The following is a 13,252-nucleotide window of genomic DNA, read 5'->3' on the forward strand; positions in this document are numbered from 1 at the left end:
GCTGCGGTCTCCCATTCTTCTCCAGCCGCAGTGGAGTCTGCTCAGCGCAGACGTCGGTCCCAGTGTCTTGCTCAGTCTCACTCTGTGCATAGGGTTACTGCTGCTTTTCCAGCTTCTGCCATTGAAGCCAGTGCTGGGCAGCGGCGAGCAAACGCTTCTGGGGCTAAGTCCTACTTTGCACACACTGAGCATGCCCAGGGCAAGATCTCTCAGTGGAGATCTAGGGTCACATGCTCAGGTACTGCAGCAACTTCCATTGGTCCTTCTCACGGAAGGTCCTGCAGGTATTAGGACTAAGTTCTGCTTTGCACACTGAGCATGCCCAGGGCAAGATCTCTCAGTGGAGATTTAGGGTCACATGCTCTGGTACTGCAGCAATTCCATTGGTCCTTCTTTGAAGGGTCCTGTACGTGCTGCAGCTATTTAAGGCTCGCATGGCCGCACTGCCATGCGCTAGTGTACATTTGTAAACGTGTGTGTGTTGTGAGTGAAAGTCGCTCTTTAAATAACCCTCCCTATTGGATGACTGTTCGCGGAAGGTGTATGTTTGCTATCTAGCACCTGACTTATCCAACAGCACGTTACACACTAATACAGCGTCTAGTTGCTGTGTCCGCCAGTGCGGCGCCGTGCGCTTTCACAGCGCTTTCCTGACCCAAGCCTGGGTGGTTAGTGGCGTCCGCCAGTGCGGCACTGCACGCACTCTTGTGCATTCCTTTATTATTTTGGTTATGCTGACACCCCAGTTGCGGTGTCGACCGCAAGTAGTTTTCACAGACTCAGATCCCTAGTCTTTGGACTGAGCTCGGAGACTCCTTGCTTGTGCTCTTGTGTGCGGTGCCGTGGCCCTGTGACTTAACAGGGTTCGCTTCCTTCACACAGGGTGAAGTTAACCCGTGTGTATTCACTTTGTACCGCCATATAGTCCGTCATTACTTGGCAGCAGGTTCCATCTCTGCACGGTGGACCCCGGGCTGCGAACGCACCTTATTCTACCTATCTTATTATTTGGTGCGTTCCGCTAGCCCTAACACTCAGTGCGTTCCGCCAGTCCTCACAGCACCCAGTCAGTGATTCAGTCATAGAAGGAAATTAAGTAAGTCTGACATGATTTATTACTTACAAACCCATGCTGACTCTGGTTAATCACTTCATTCTTATTCAGGTACTTACATACATGTTGTTTAATAATTTGTTCAAAGATATTTCCTGGTATAGAAGTCAGACTCACCGGCCTATAGTTCCTTGGGTCCACCTTCCTCCCCTTTTTGAAGATAAGAACAACATTTGCTATTCTCCAATCTTCTGGAACTTCTGCTGCTCTCCAAGAATTTTCAAAGATTATGGAGAGTGGTTCAAAAATTTCTTCTTCCGGTGCCTGTTATTGTGTGCAGCACTGTCATCACACCTACGATGCACCACCGCCAATAACTAATCTCAGCCGCCATTGGATGGCAGAAGCTGCTCAGAGCCGCCACTGACCTCACTTACTGTTTGCAGCTCTGTTGACACAATATCACTACTGCAGACAATCATAAATACCAGAGGCATCAGCGGTAACTCAGTGCTGAATGCAGGGAGGGTGAGTAGAATAGAGTTTGCTACTTAAAAACAAACTGCAGCCAGGGGATAGATGCTACTGAAAACTGAAAAATCTTTTAAAGTAGCATTGTTTCAGTTGCTTGAAGTTGTCATATTTAATTTATTTCACTTAGCTGAGCTTTAGCTAATCATCAACCTCTTCTACTCTTGGGTTCCACACTACAATCAGAAAAATTTCCAGCCTCAGTCCAAGATACTAAGATATCGTGCACACCAAACTCTCAGAAAGTTACCAATTTCTTACAGCTATTCACACTTTAGCACTGCAATCAAGGTAACACATCTCTTTAAATTAATCTCCATTTACCTAAACGTTATTTCATTTAATTCTTTGTTGCATCCTTGCACTCAATGAATGCCCTGTAGACAAAAAAAGAAAGCACAGTAGTTTGACAATAAATGGCTTCACACAACCACTATCCATGAGTGGAGAAAATGTTTTAGAGGTATCATTCATATTCTCTGAAAAAAGGACAAGAAAGCAAAAATTCTGCCGGGGTATGTAAACTTTTGAGCAGAACTGTATCAGAAGGGAGGCTGATTGAACAGATCTGCACTGAGGATATGGGAAAAAAATCTACAGTTTTATGAAGAGGATAGAAAACAGGCTATAGACAAGGAGGAAAGCACATGGAGAGGAAACAAGTGCAAGTGCATTCAGCCTATATTGCTGAGATAGACACTCCAACAAGCAAAAAAAAAAATCAGAAACTTGCATAAAGCGGGAATGAAAATAAATGAATGGAGGAAGGAAGATTGCAGATTGAAAATTAGTGCAGTCTTATTAATTAAAGGTAATGACTAACCTAGGTAAGAAATAGTTTCCATATAAAAGATTCCTATAGTCTTTAAACTTTGTTTTGATAACTCATAGAAGTTAGTCATTTCGATGGTGTCTTCTTTTTCACCCAGCTAATGAAAAAAGTCAGTAGTTTTGTCGTCCGCCTTGTTCATCCTCCTAACAGCTAAAAACTTAATCTACAGTATGTCTAGAAATCCCCTAAAAAAACATTCTAACATTTCAGTGAAGGCAAACACATACTGTATTCAGGATGTAAAGGGGAATAAGCCCCCAGAATAATAACATACATCTCACGGAGCAGAAAAATAAATCAGCTATGGGAACCACGTAATAAAACATACATTACATTATGCCTCTTAAATTGGGTTTTTTGATCGCCTCAGTGTCAATAAGTACATAAAAGTACAGTAATCTGAAAATAGAGCATTAACACCTGCGGTTAGCATGACAAAATATCCTGGATTACCAGAACCATTTTTGAATAAGGTCTTTGTGTCACATGTTCCAGGCTCGATCCGGCCAATAAAAGCTTTTTGGAATTAAACTACTGAACCAACTCCTGTTGAGTGCGGTCTACTTTATTTCTCTGGCAAATTAAAACAATATGCAGGTGCCAGGAAAATCATTAGCGCTGATATTTAACATGAAAAGAAATCCCTAGCAGTTATGGGTTTCCATTTATTCTAAGCTAAGAAATGGTTTCACAAGCTCCTTGAAGACAATGACATTTAATATTTCAGTGCTTGTATTTGTGAAGGGCGTGCATGGAGGTTTCAATCCTATCTCAACTTTCCAGGACTGTTTTATTAAACTGTAGTGTGAGCGAATAGTCTCACACCTTCACCAACAGCGCAATATACATTTCACAGCTGGGAAAATTGCTGCATTAGATGAAATGTTGAACGTTGAAAGCAAATATGGGTTATTATTTTAAGAATCCCCATCCTGGAACCAGTACCATATTTATGTGCAAACATTGGATAAACTGGTCCCTGGTGTCCAGTGGTTCAGTGCAACATTCCCTAATGACCATAGGTTAACCCCTTTTTTTACTTTGTGGAGATTACCATCTATCTCACCACCAGGTGTCCTGTTGTGTTTCCATTCTGGCATCCAATGATTTAAAATTCCAGTCTTTGGTATTTAGAAATGTAATGTCCTGGTCCTTGGTGACCTGTGGTTGTATCTGTTGGCAGATATGCAACATATCCAGACTTATTTATGTGCAGGAGGAGTTTACACTTTTCTGACAGTAGATGGCGATGTTGTTATTGTTACATGCTTTGTTGAATGTAATGCATATACTTGTTGTACTTTGGTTTCACTCTCTTTCTGGCAAAAGGTCCTTCAGACTTCCTGTTATGCTGTATTAAGAAGCTGATGCATATACCTCATGTTCTGTGTTGATAAAAGTTGAATTACCCCATATAATCTACTCTCACAAGTTTCTTCTGCGACCAAACTATGCAACAGTATCTACCACTCCTGATGTTCCAGTCTTTGGTATTTAGTAATATAGTGGTCCCGTTTCGGGTGACCTGTCACTGTATCTTTCATTCCTGATCAGGGCCGGCATCAGGGGATTAATACCCTTACTGTCGCATGGGGCCCGGTGAGCAGAGGTATTAACGCTTCAGTAATTGATTATATATCCTCAGATGCATGTTCAGTTACAATTTGTTGCCGTGCAGGAGATTCCAATTACAGGCCGGCAGCAGATGTTGCTAGCACATGAGGTCACTGTCATACGCCTGAACGAAGGTTTGAGTCTCAGATGAATCAAGCTGGAACTCAGCCAAGTAATGAGAAACTAATTTGTTGTTGTTATAAAGCTGCAGTTTGGGGGTGCATTATACTACTATGGGGGTGCATTATACTGGTATGGGGTACATTATATATTACTATGGGGGTGCATTATACTACTATGGGGGTGCATTATACTGGCATGGGTGTGCATTGTACTGCTATGTGAGTGCATTATACTGCTATGGGGTGCATTAAACTGATATGGGGTGCACTATATTACTATAGGGGTGCATTATACTACTATGGTGGTGCATTATACTCTTATAGGGGTGCATTATACTGGTATGGGGTGCATTATACTACTATGGGGGTGCATTATACTACTATGGGGGTGTATTATATTACTATGGGAGTGCATTATACTGCTATGGGGGTGCATTATACTATTATGGGGGTGCATTATACTACTATTGGGTTGCGAGGGTGCATTAAACTGCTATGAGGAGGCATTATTCAGCTATGGGGGTGCATTATACAGCTATGGGGGTGCATTATACTACTATGGAGTTGCATTATACTGCTATTGGGGTGCATTATACTGCTATGGGGCTGCATTATACTACTATGGGGGTGCATTATACTGCTATGCAATGCATTATACTACTATGGGGGTGCATTATACTGCTATGAGGCTGAATTATACTGCTATGGGGCTGCATTGTACTGCTATAGGGTGCATTATACTACTATGGGGGTACGGGGGTGCATTACACTGCTATGAGGGTGCATTATACTACTATGGTGGTGCTTTATACTTCTATGGGGGTGCATTATACTACTATGGGGGTGCATTATACTACTAAATCTGACTATGGGATGCATTATACTCTTATGGATGACTATGGGGCAATACGGAGAGACAAGGGAGCAGCATGGAGAGACATGAGGCAGAATGGGAAGACAAGTGGGCTCCAGAAAGTGGGATATAATTACTGTAAGGGCTAATTAAAGTATATTATTTTTTACGATACTGTTTTCAGTGTGGGGGAGGAGAGGTCCTGTTACTGTACAGTGAAATAAATAAGGCAGCACACTGTAGCACCAAAACCTGCAAACATGAAACATGAAAATTGATTGATTTGCATTACTGCACTAGAAATATGAAAAATTGAGAAAGTTTAGCGCATAAATTGGTAAATTTATGTGTACCTTTTAGCCATGATAAGGCATTTCTCGTCTACAAGGGCCTAGAAATGCCTTTCCTCTCTGAGAATACAGTCTTCATCTGAATGGGAACCTAATGTGAGTCCTCTCTTTGACTAAAATCTCTCTCTATGGAGGGGTAGTGGCCCTGCTGTGATTAAAAACACCTATGGCTAAAATGAGTGCAGTGACACTATATGCAGAGCACCTGTGTATAATGTCACTGGTGGTCACTGTATTATATGTACACTGACACTATACACTGTGTACTATATACAAAGCTCCTGTGTATAAAGGCAGTTATGGAGAACTAGTATTGTGTTTTTTATTAGAAATCAGTATTGTAGCATTCGGTCACTATATGGTTGTAATATGTGGTCCGGCCATGGTGTGGTGGTATTTGTTCCTTGTATGTGGTGTTATTTGGTAACTATGTGGTGGTAATATGTGGTCTGGTTATAATGTGTTGGCATTTGTCCCTTGTATGTGGTATTATAGGTCACTACTGTACATTATGGTAATATGTGGTCCGGCAATGGTGTGGTTTGAGCCTTGTATGTTGCATTTTTGTTCATTTTAAAAAAATGTATGTGTCACATGCCCTTAAAGAAACATAAATAAAAATATACCTCAAAAAAGAGTATTGGGTATTTTAACAAATACTTAATAGGTTAAGGTAGAGTACGGCCCAGCCAAACGAGTCTACCTAACTTTTGTGACCTGTGATTGTATAATCCATTCCTGGTGTTTCAATCCTTTGTATTCTATCATGACCTGTGGTTGTGTCTTCCATTCCGGATCTTTAGTATTTTAAATTCTTGTTTCATTGCAAATTCAAAAATTAATAATAGCACTATTAGAAAAAAGAACTTTACATAAATACCACTCTCTCTCCTAGAGTCTCAAGTGGAAAATTTGGATTAAAGTTTCTTCCCAGGTGACTAGTTTTATTTCCTAAACCTGGCTTTCAATATTTTAGTGCCCATGTTTTTGTCATTTAATGCTGCACTCCTTACTGTACATGGGTTTACCTTATTTCTTGTTTCTCCAATTTCCCATTAAGGGCAAGTAAACTCCTAGCATAGTCTTTACACACCTAATGGGATATCTTCATGGACCAACTACAGCATCTCCATGGTAAAACCTCAGTACTCTTACCCACACTGGTTTTCCACCAGACTTATCCAAAGCCCCAGTAAACTGAAAGAGCTAATTACACTGGACAATGGGACGTTTTTACCATCAAGTTCTCCTGAGGGCTGCATACGTACTCCGGGCACTGTGCTTATGGCATGTGCATGCTCTCAGTCTCTAAAAGAGACAGCACACACTGTCCTAAAGTGTCCCCAGCAGCAGGCTGGTGGACACTTATTATTTAAGGCACCTCCCCTGTTGAGGGTTACCTGATCAATGTGTTCTCTCAGATTGCTGCACACAATGCTTGTCGTCAGGTCCCCTGTTCTTGTACCTGCCTGTTTCTGCCTGTACCTGCCAGTACCAGCAATGCCTACCTGCATGTGCCATGCCTTCTAGTATACCAGCCATTCCTGCCAGCATCTGCCCTGCCTTCCTGTATACCAGCTGTGCATACCAGCACCCGCAATGACTTTTGGTATATCAGCCATTCTTGCCATCACCTGCTGTCCTTTCCTGTATATCAACCATAATTGGCTGTGCTTTCCTATACAACAACCGTGCCCGCCAGCACCTGCCGTGCCTTCCTGTATACCAGCCATGACCACCAGCACCTGCCATACCTTCCTGTACACCAGCTGTACCTGCCTGCACCTGTTGTGCTTTCCTATATACCAGTAAGAAATAGAAAAGGTGCGCACTCAGCATATACAGGGGTGCTAGTCAGACAGGAGTGTTCAAGTATAAGATAATCAGCTGCACTCTCAGTCACTGGCTTTACTACTCTGGTGGAGAAAATTGCGCGGGAGCCCACGCCATTTTTTCAGCGATTTAACCCTTAAATTGCTGAAATCTATTAAATTTAAGGGTTAAAGGCAATTTAAGGGTTAAATCGCTGAAAAAATTGGCGTGGGCTCCCGCGCAATTTTCTCCACCAGAGTAGTAAAGCCAGTGACTGAGGGCAGATATTAATAGCCTAGAGAGGGTCCACGGTTTTAGGCCCCCCTGGCTAAAAACATCTGCCCCCAGCCACCCCAGAAAAGGCACATTTGGAAGATGCGCCTATTCTGGCACTTGGCCACTCTCTTCCCATTCCCGTGTAGCGGTGGGATATGGGGTAATGAAGGGTTAATGTCACCTTGCTATTGTAAGGTGACATTAAGCCAGATTAATAATGGAGAGGCGTCAATTATGACACCTATCCATTATTAATCCATTTGCATTAAATGGTTAAAAAATACACACACACATTATTAAAAAGTATTTTAATGAAATAAAACTGCAGGTTGTTTTAATATTTTATTGTACGCTCAATCCACTGGCTGAAGACCCTCGCTCTGTAACAAATAAAAAATAATGAACCAACAATATCCATACCTTCCGTAGATCTGTAATGTCCCACGTTGTAAATCCATCTGAAGGGGTTAAAATATTTTACAGCCAGGAGCTCTGCTAATGCAGCTGTGCTCATGGCTGTAAACCCCAGCGAATGAAGGTAATGTAGGTCAATGACCTATAGTTACCTTCATTCGCGGTGATGCGCCCCCTGCTGGATGTCCTCATATGACCTCGAGCCTGGGAACTGCCAAGTGCCAGAATAGGCGCATCTTCCAGATGTGCCTTTTCTGGGGTGGCTGGGGGCAGGTGTTTTTAGCCAGGGGGGGGCCAATAACCGTGGACCCACTCCAGGCTATTAATATCTGCCCTCAGTCACTGGCTTTACTACTCTGGCGGAGAAAATTGCGCGGGAGCCCACGCCAATTTTTTCCGCGATGTAACCCTTAAATTTAACAGCTAGAGCGCTGAAATTTTGCACATACACACTACTAACATTAGTAGTGTGGAATATGCAAAAAAAAGGTGGATATGACATGGTTTACTGTATGTAAACCATGTCTCAAATCATGTTGGGTTTTGGCAGGAGAAATGAAAAGCCGGTAATTGAATTACCGGCTTTTCTGCTATATCGCGCTGAAGTTAGTATATATATGTGTGTGTCTGAATGACATATATATATATATAAAATGAAACCCGACTTTTAAGTAGAGATCGCCGACCGCCGACCCGATCCCACTCTGGGTTTCACGAAACCTGACTTTGCTAAAAGTCGGCGACTTTTGAAAAGTGCCGATCTATTTCGCTCAACCCTACTTCTAACCAGTGCAGGAATAGGAGAAATGAGACACTGCGGTCTTCTGGCTTCTCTCTGTCGCTGTATACCCATTACAATACCACCCCTTCTAAGGGACCTCCTGAACCGGGAGGTTTTATCTGGGTGCCACATGAAAAGACTGGATCAGCCTGGTGGCATGGACACCAGATGCTGGTACCCACATACTCTCTTCAGGACCATATCACTTCCAATGTACCAGATACTGAAGCGACCGATGAACTAAGCGAGAATCAATGATCTTGGCTATTTGAAATTCCAAATTTCCATCCACAATGACTAGAGATGGCGGTACCGGTGATGGTACAGTGGATGCAATGTATTTTTTTGAGTAGAGATCGATGAAACACATTATGGATCCTAAAAGTGGGCGGCAAGACAAGGCACTATGCTAAGGGATTGACAATAATCACAATCTTAAAAGGACCAATGAACCTGGGACCCAGTTTCCAAGAGAGAACCTTCAACTCAATGTTCCTTGAGTACAACCACACTAAGTCACCAACACACAGGTCTGCACCCGCAAAACATCTCCGATCAGTCACACACTTATATTTGGACCCCATCTTCTCAAATTATTAATAACCCCTTGCCACGCAGATGTAATTGATCTTGAAAATCGTTCTTCTTCAGATATTCCAGAAGAATGATTTCTATTAATTGAGCAGAACTCAGGATGAAACAGTGTGCCCCCAAAAAACGGGACTTACTAATAGACTCATGACAATGATTATTAACTGTGTATTCAGCTGAAGGTAAGTAGGTAAGCCAATCCTCTTGATTCTCATACACAAAACACCCAAGATAAGTCTCAAAATTAAGGCTAACCAATTCAGTTAGCCTATTAAACTGTGGATGAAATGCTGAAGAGAACGACAGGTAGATCTCCAAAACGAGTATAAAACTCCCTCCAAAATTTGGAAATAAACTGCACCCCCTGGTCAGAAGCAATATCATTAGCAATCCCATATAATTTTACAATCGCAATGATGAAAATTTGCACCAAAATCTTGGCGGTAGGTAAAGCGGGTAGCAAAATAAAATGTGACATTTTACTGAATCTGTTCACCACCACCAAAGTTACAGTATTACCTAGGTAGATCTGTGATAAAATCAACCGATAAAGGAGTCCAAGGTCTATTGGGAATCACCAATGGTTGGAGAGACCCAGATGGATGAGTTTGAGGGGTTTTAGAATGTGCACAGACACAGAAAGCGGTTACATACTCTCAGATAGCCTTATGTACTCCTGACCACCAAAAACGCAGAGTAAGAAGATCTGTGGTGGCCTTATTTCCAGGATGTCCAGCTAAGACCAAATCATGATGCTCACTAAGAACTCTCAGACTCAGAGTCATAGGAACAAGCAGTTTCCCTAACAGACAGACAACGGGGCATCCCCCCTGAGCCTCAACAATCTCTTTCTCAAATATCGGAGCATATAGATGCAATAACCACCCCTTTTTGTAATCTAGGAACCGGTTCACAATTATCTCCACCCCCAGGAAAAGAATGAGATAAGGCATCCGCCTTAATGATCTTGTTCCCCGGCCTATATGTCACAAAAAATTTAAACCTGGTGAGAAACAATGCTCATCTTGCCTGTGAAGGCATTAGATGTTTTGTAGATTCTAGATTGACGAGATTTTTACGATCCGTGATTACCATAGCCAGATGAACTGCCACCTCCAAAAAATGACGCCACACTTCAAAGACCCACTGGATTGCCAAAAGTTCCGTTACCAATGTCATAATTTCTCTCCGCAGATGACAGTTTTTTAGAAAAGTATGCACATGGAGGCCATTTATCAAGAGATGCACCCTGCGACAATACAGTTTCCATCCCCATTTCAGACGTGTCAACTTTACAATAAAAGGCTGAGTAAAGTGACATTGTGCAAAAAACATGCAAAGCACAAAATCCTGGTGAGAAAAAAAACAAGTTGTGTGCATGAGACTTCTCAAATCTCATAGAATTTGCTTGTACTGTAAAATGCAATTGAAAATTTGCATAAAATGCATACAAAAAACTGCAAAAATGCCTAGTGTGAACTTAGCCTAAAGCCCTAAACCGACCCTAGTACATCTTTGTTCATCTAAAAATAATAGTTACAGCTCTCAAAATATGGTGACTGAAACCAATTTTTTTAAGTATTCTTTTTTAGATATTTTTATTAGTAAATGAAGAAAAAAACATAAGTAAATTTGGTATTACCATAGCCACACAAGCCCATTAAACAAAGTTTTCTGCATAAAACAAAGTTAATGGTTGAAAGAAAGCCTGGAGGAGTGTACATCACTGGCCGGGACTAGGGTTGAGCGAAACGGGTCGGCCATTTTCAGAAGTCGACGACTTTTGGCAAAGTCGGGTTTCATGAAACCCGACCCGACCCCTGTGTGGGGTCGGCCATGAAGTCGGCGATCTTCTGAATCTGGTATCGGAATTCCGATCCCGAGTTCCGATATGTTTGCAATATCAGAAATTGGTATCGGAATCCATATTTAAGTGTAAAATAAAGAATTAAAATAAAAAATATCGCTATACTTACCCTCTGACGCGCCCTGGTACTAACCGGCAGCCTTTCTTCCTTGGAATCAGCACTTGCAGGACCTTGCAGTGACATCGCGGCTTGTGATTGGTCGCGCGACCGCCCATGTGACCGCTCGCGCGACCAATCACAAGCCGCGACGTCACCGCAAGGTCCTGCAAGCGCTGATTCTTAGGAAGGAAGGCTGCCGGAAAGAAGCAGGGCGCGTCCGAGGGTGAGTATATTCCTATTAGGTATATACTCACCCTCGGACGCGCCCTGCTTCTTTCCGGCAGCCTTCCTTCCTAAGAATCAGCGCTTGCAGGACCTTGCGGGGACGTCGCGGCTTGTGATTGGTCGCGCGAGCGGTCACATGGGCGGTCGCGCGACCAATCACAAGCCGCGACGTCACCGCAAGGTCCTGTAAGCGCTGATTCGAAGGAAAGAAGGTTCCCGGTTAGTACCAGGGCGCGTCCGAGGGTGAGTATAGCGATATTTTATATTTTAATTCTTTATTTTACACTTAAATATGGATCGCAGGGCCTGAAGGAGAGTTTCTTCTCCTTCAGACCCTGGGAACCATTGGAAACCCAATGCACTGCATTGGGTTTCGAGTTTCGGCCGACCCCGACCCCGACTTTTTTTATAGGATCGGCCGATTTCACTCGACCCGACTTTTGAAAAAGTCGGGTTTCGTGAAACCCGACCCGATCCTATAAAAGTAAAAGTCGCTCAACCCTAGCCGGGACTACACTCCTGAAGACCTGAAGATAACTTTTTCCTTCCCCGAACTGCGGAAACAACACACACGGAGAAGGACTGGAACAGAAACCTTTTAATCGAGACTGCTAACATTACCTGCAAGAAGGCAACCGCTAGTATCATGCATTTTATTCAATTTGACTTGTAACTCTGCGGTATTTGGAACTTTTCCATATGTAAGCACTTGGACCATTTGGACTATAGACCCAGTTCCTGGGGGACATTATGTTCATATGTATGCTGCCCAATGCAATTTGTTGATCCAGTTTCATTGGGGTGTTTTTATTGATATGTGGCATTTCCATTAAATATATTTACATTTGTTTCTGCGCAGTAGAGAGGATGTTGATAGCGCAAATGTTTTAGCAATTTATGTGGTTAGGGTTTTTTTTTTACAAATTTGTGGAATTGTCCTCTTTGCAGCTGCCTTCTCCCCTTGCCAGTAGCCATTTTTGGGCTTGCCTTTTCATTTTAATTTGAAGACTTAATACTTGGTAGCTAAACCCTTATTGGCAAGCACAACAGTCAGATTTTCTTTTGTAGTTGATGAGGAGGTTTGCACACATGTCAGGAGGAATTTTGGTCCACTTCTTGGAGACTGGCTTGGCCACTCCATGACCTTAATGTGCTTCTTTTTGAGCCACTCCTTTGTTTCTTGGCTGTATGCTTTGGGTCATTGTCTTGCTGGAAGACCCAGCCACGACCCATTTTCAATGTCCTGGCGGAGGGAGGGAGGTTGTCACTCAGGATTTTATTGTACATGGCTGCATTCATTCTCCCATTGATGCAGTCAAGTTGTCCTGTGTCCTTAGCAGAGAAACACCCCCAAAACATAATGTTTCCACCTCCATGCTTGACAGTGGGGACGGTGTTCTTTGGGTCATAGGCAGCATTTCTCTTCCTCCAAAGACGGCAAGCTGAGTTAATGATAATGACCTAAATTTTTGTCTCATCTGACCACGGCACCTTCTCCCAATCACTCACAGAATCATCCAGGTGTTCATTGGTGAGCTTCAGACTGGCCTGCACATGTGCATTCTAGAGCAGGGGGACCTTGCGGGCACCACAGGATTTTAAACCTTTACGGCGTAATGTGTTGCCAATGTTTTTCTTGGTGACTGTGGTCCCAGCTGCTTTGAGATCATTAACAAGTTTCCCCCATGTAGTTTTAAGCTGATCTCTCACCTTCCTCATGATCAAGGATACCCCACGAGGTGAGATTTTGCATGGTGCCTCAGATCGAGGTCGATTAACAGTCATTTTGTATTTCTCCCATTTTCTTACTATTGCACCAACAGTTGTCTC

Source organism: Ranitomeya imitator, chromosome 5, assembly GCF_032444005.1.
Source record: "Ranitomeya imitator isolate aRanImi1 chromosome 5, aRanImi1.pri, whole genome shotgun sequence".
Classification (NCBI taxonomy): domain Eukaryota; kingdom Metazoa; phylum Chordata; class Amphibia; order Anura; family Dendrobatidae; genus Ranitomeya; species Ranitomeya imitator.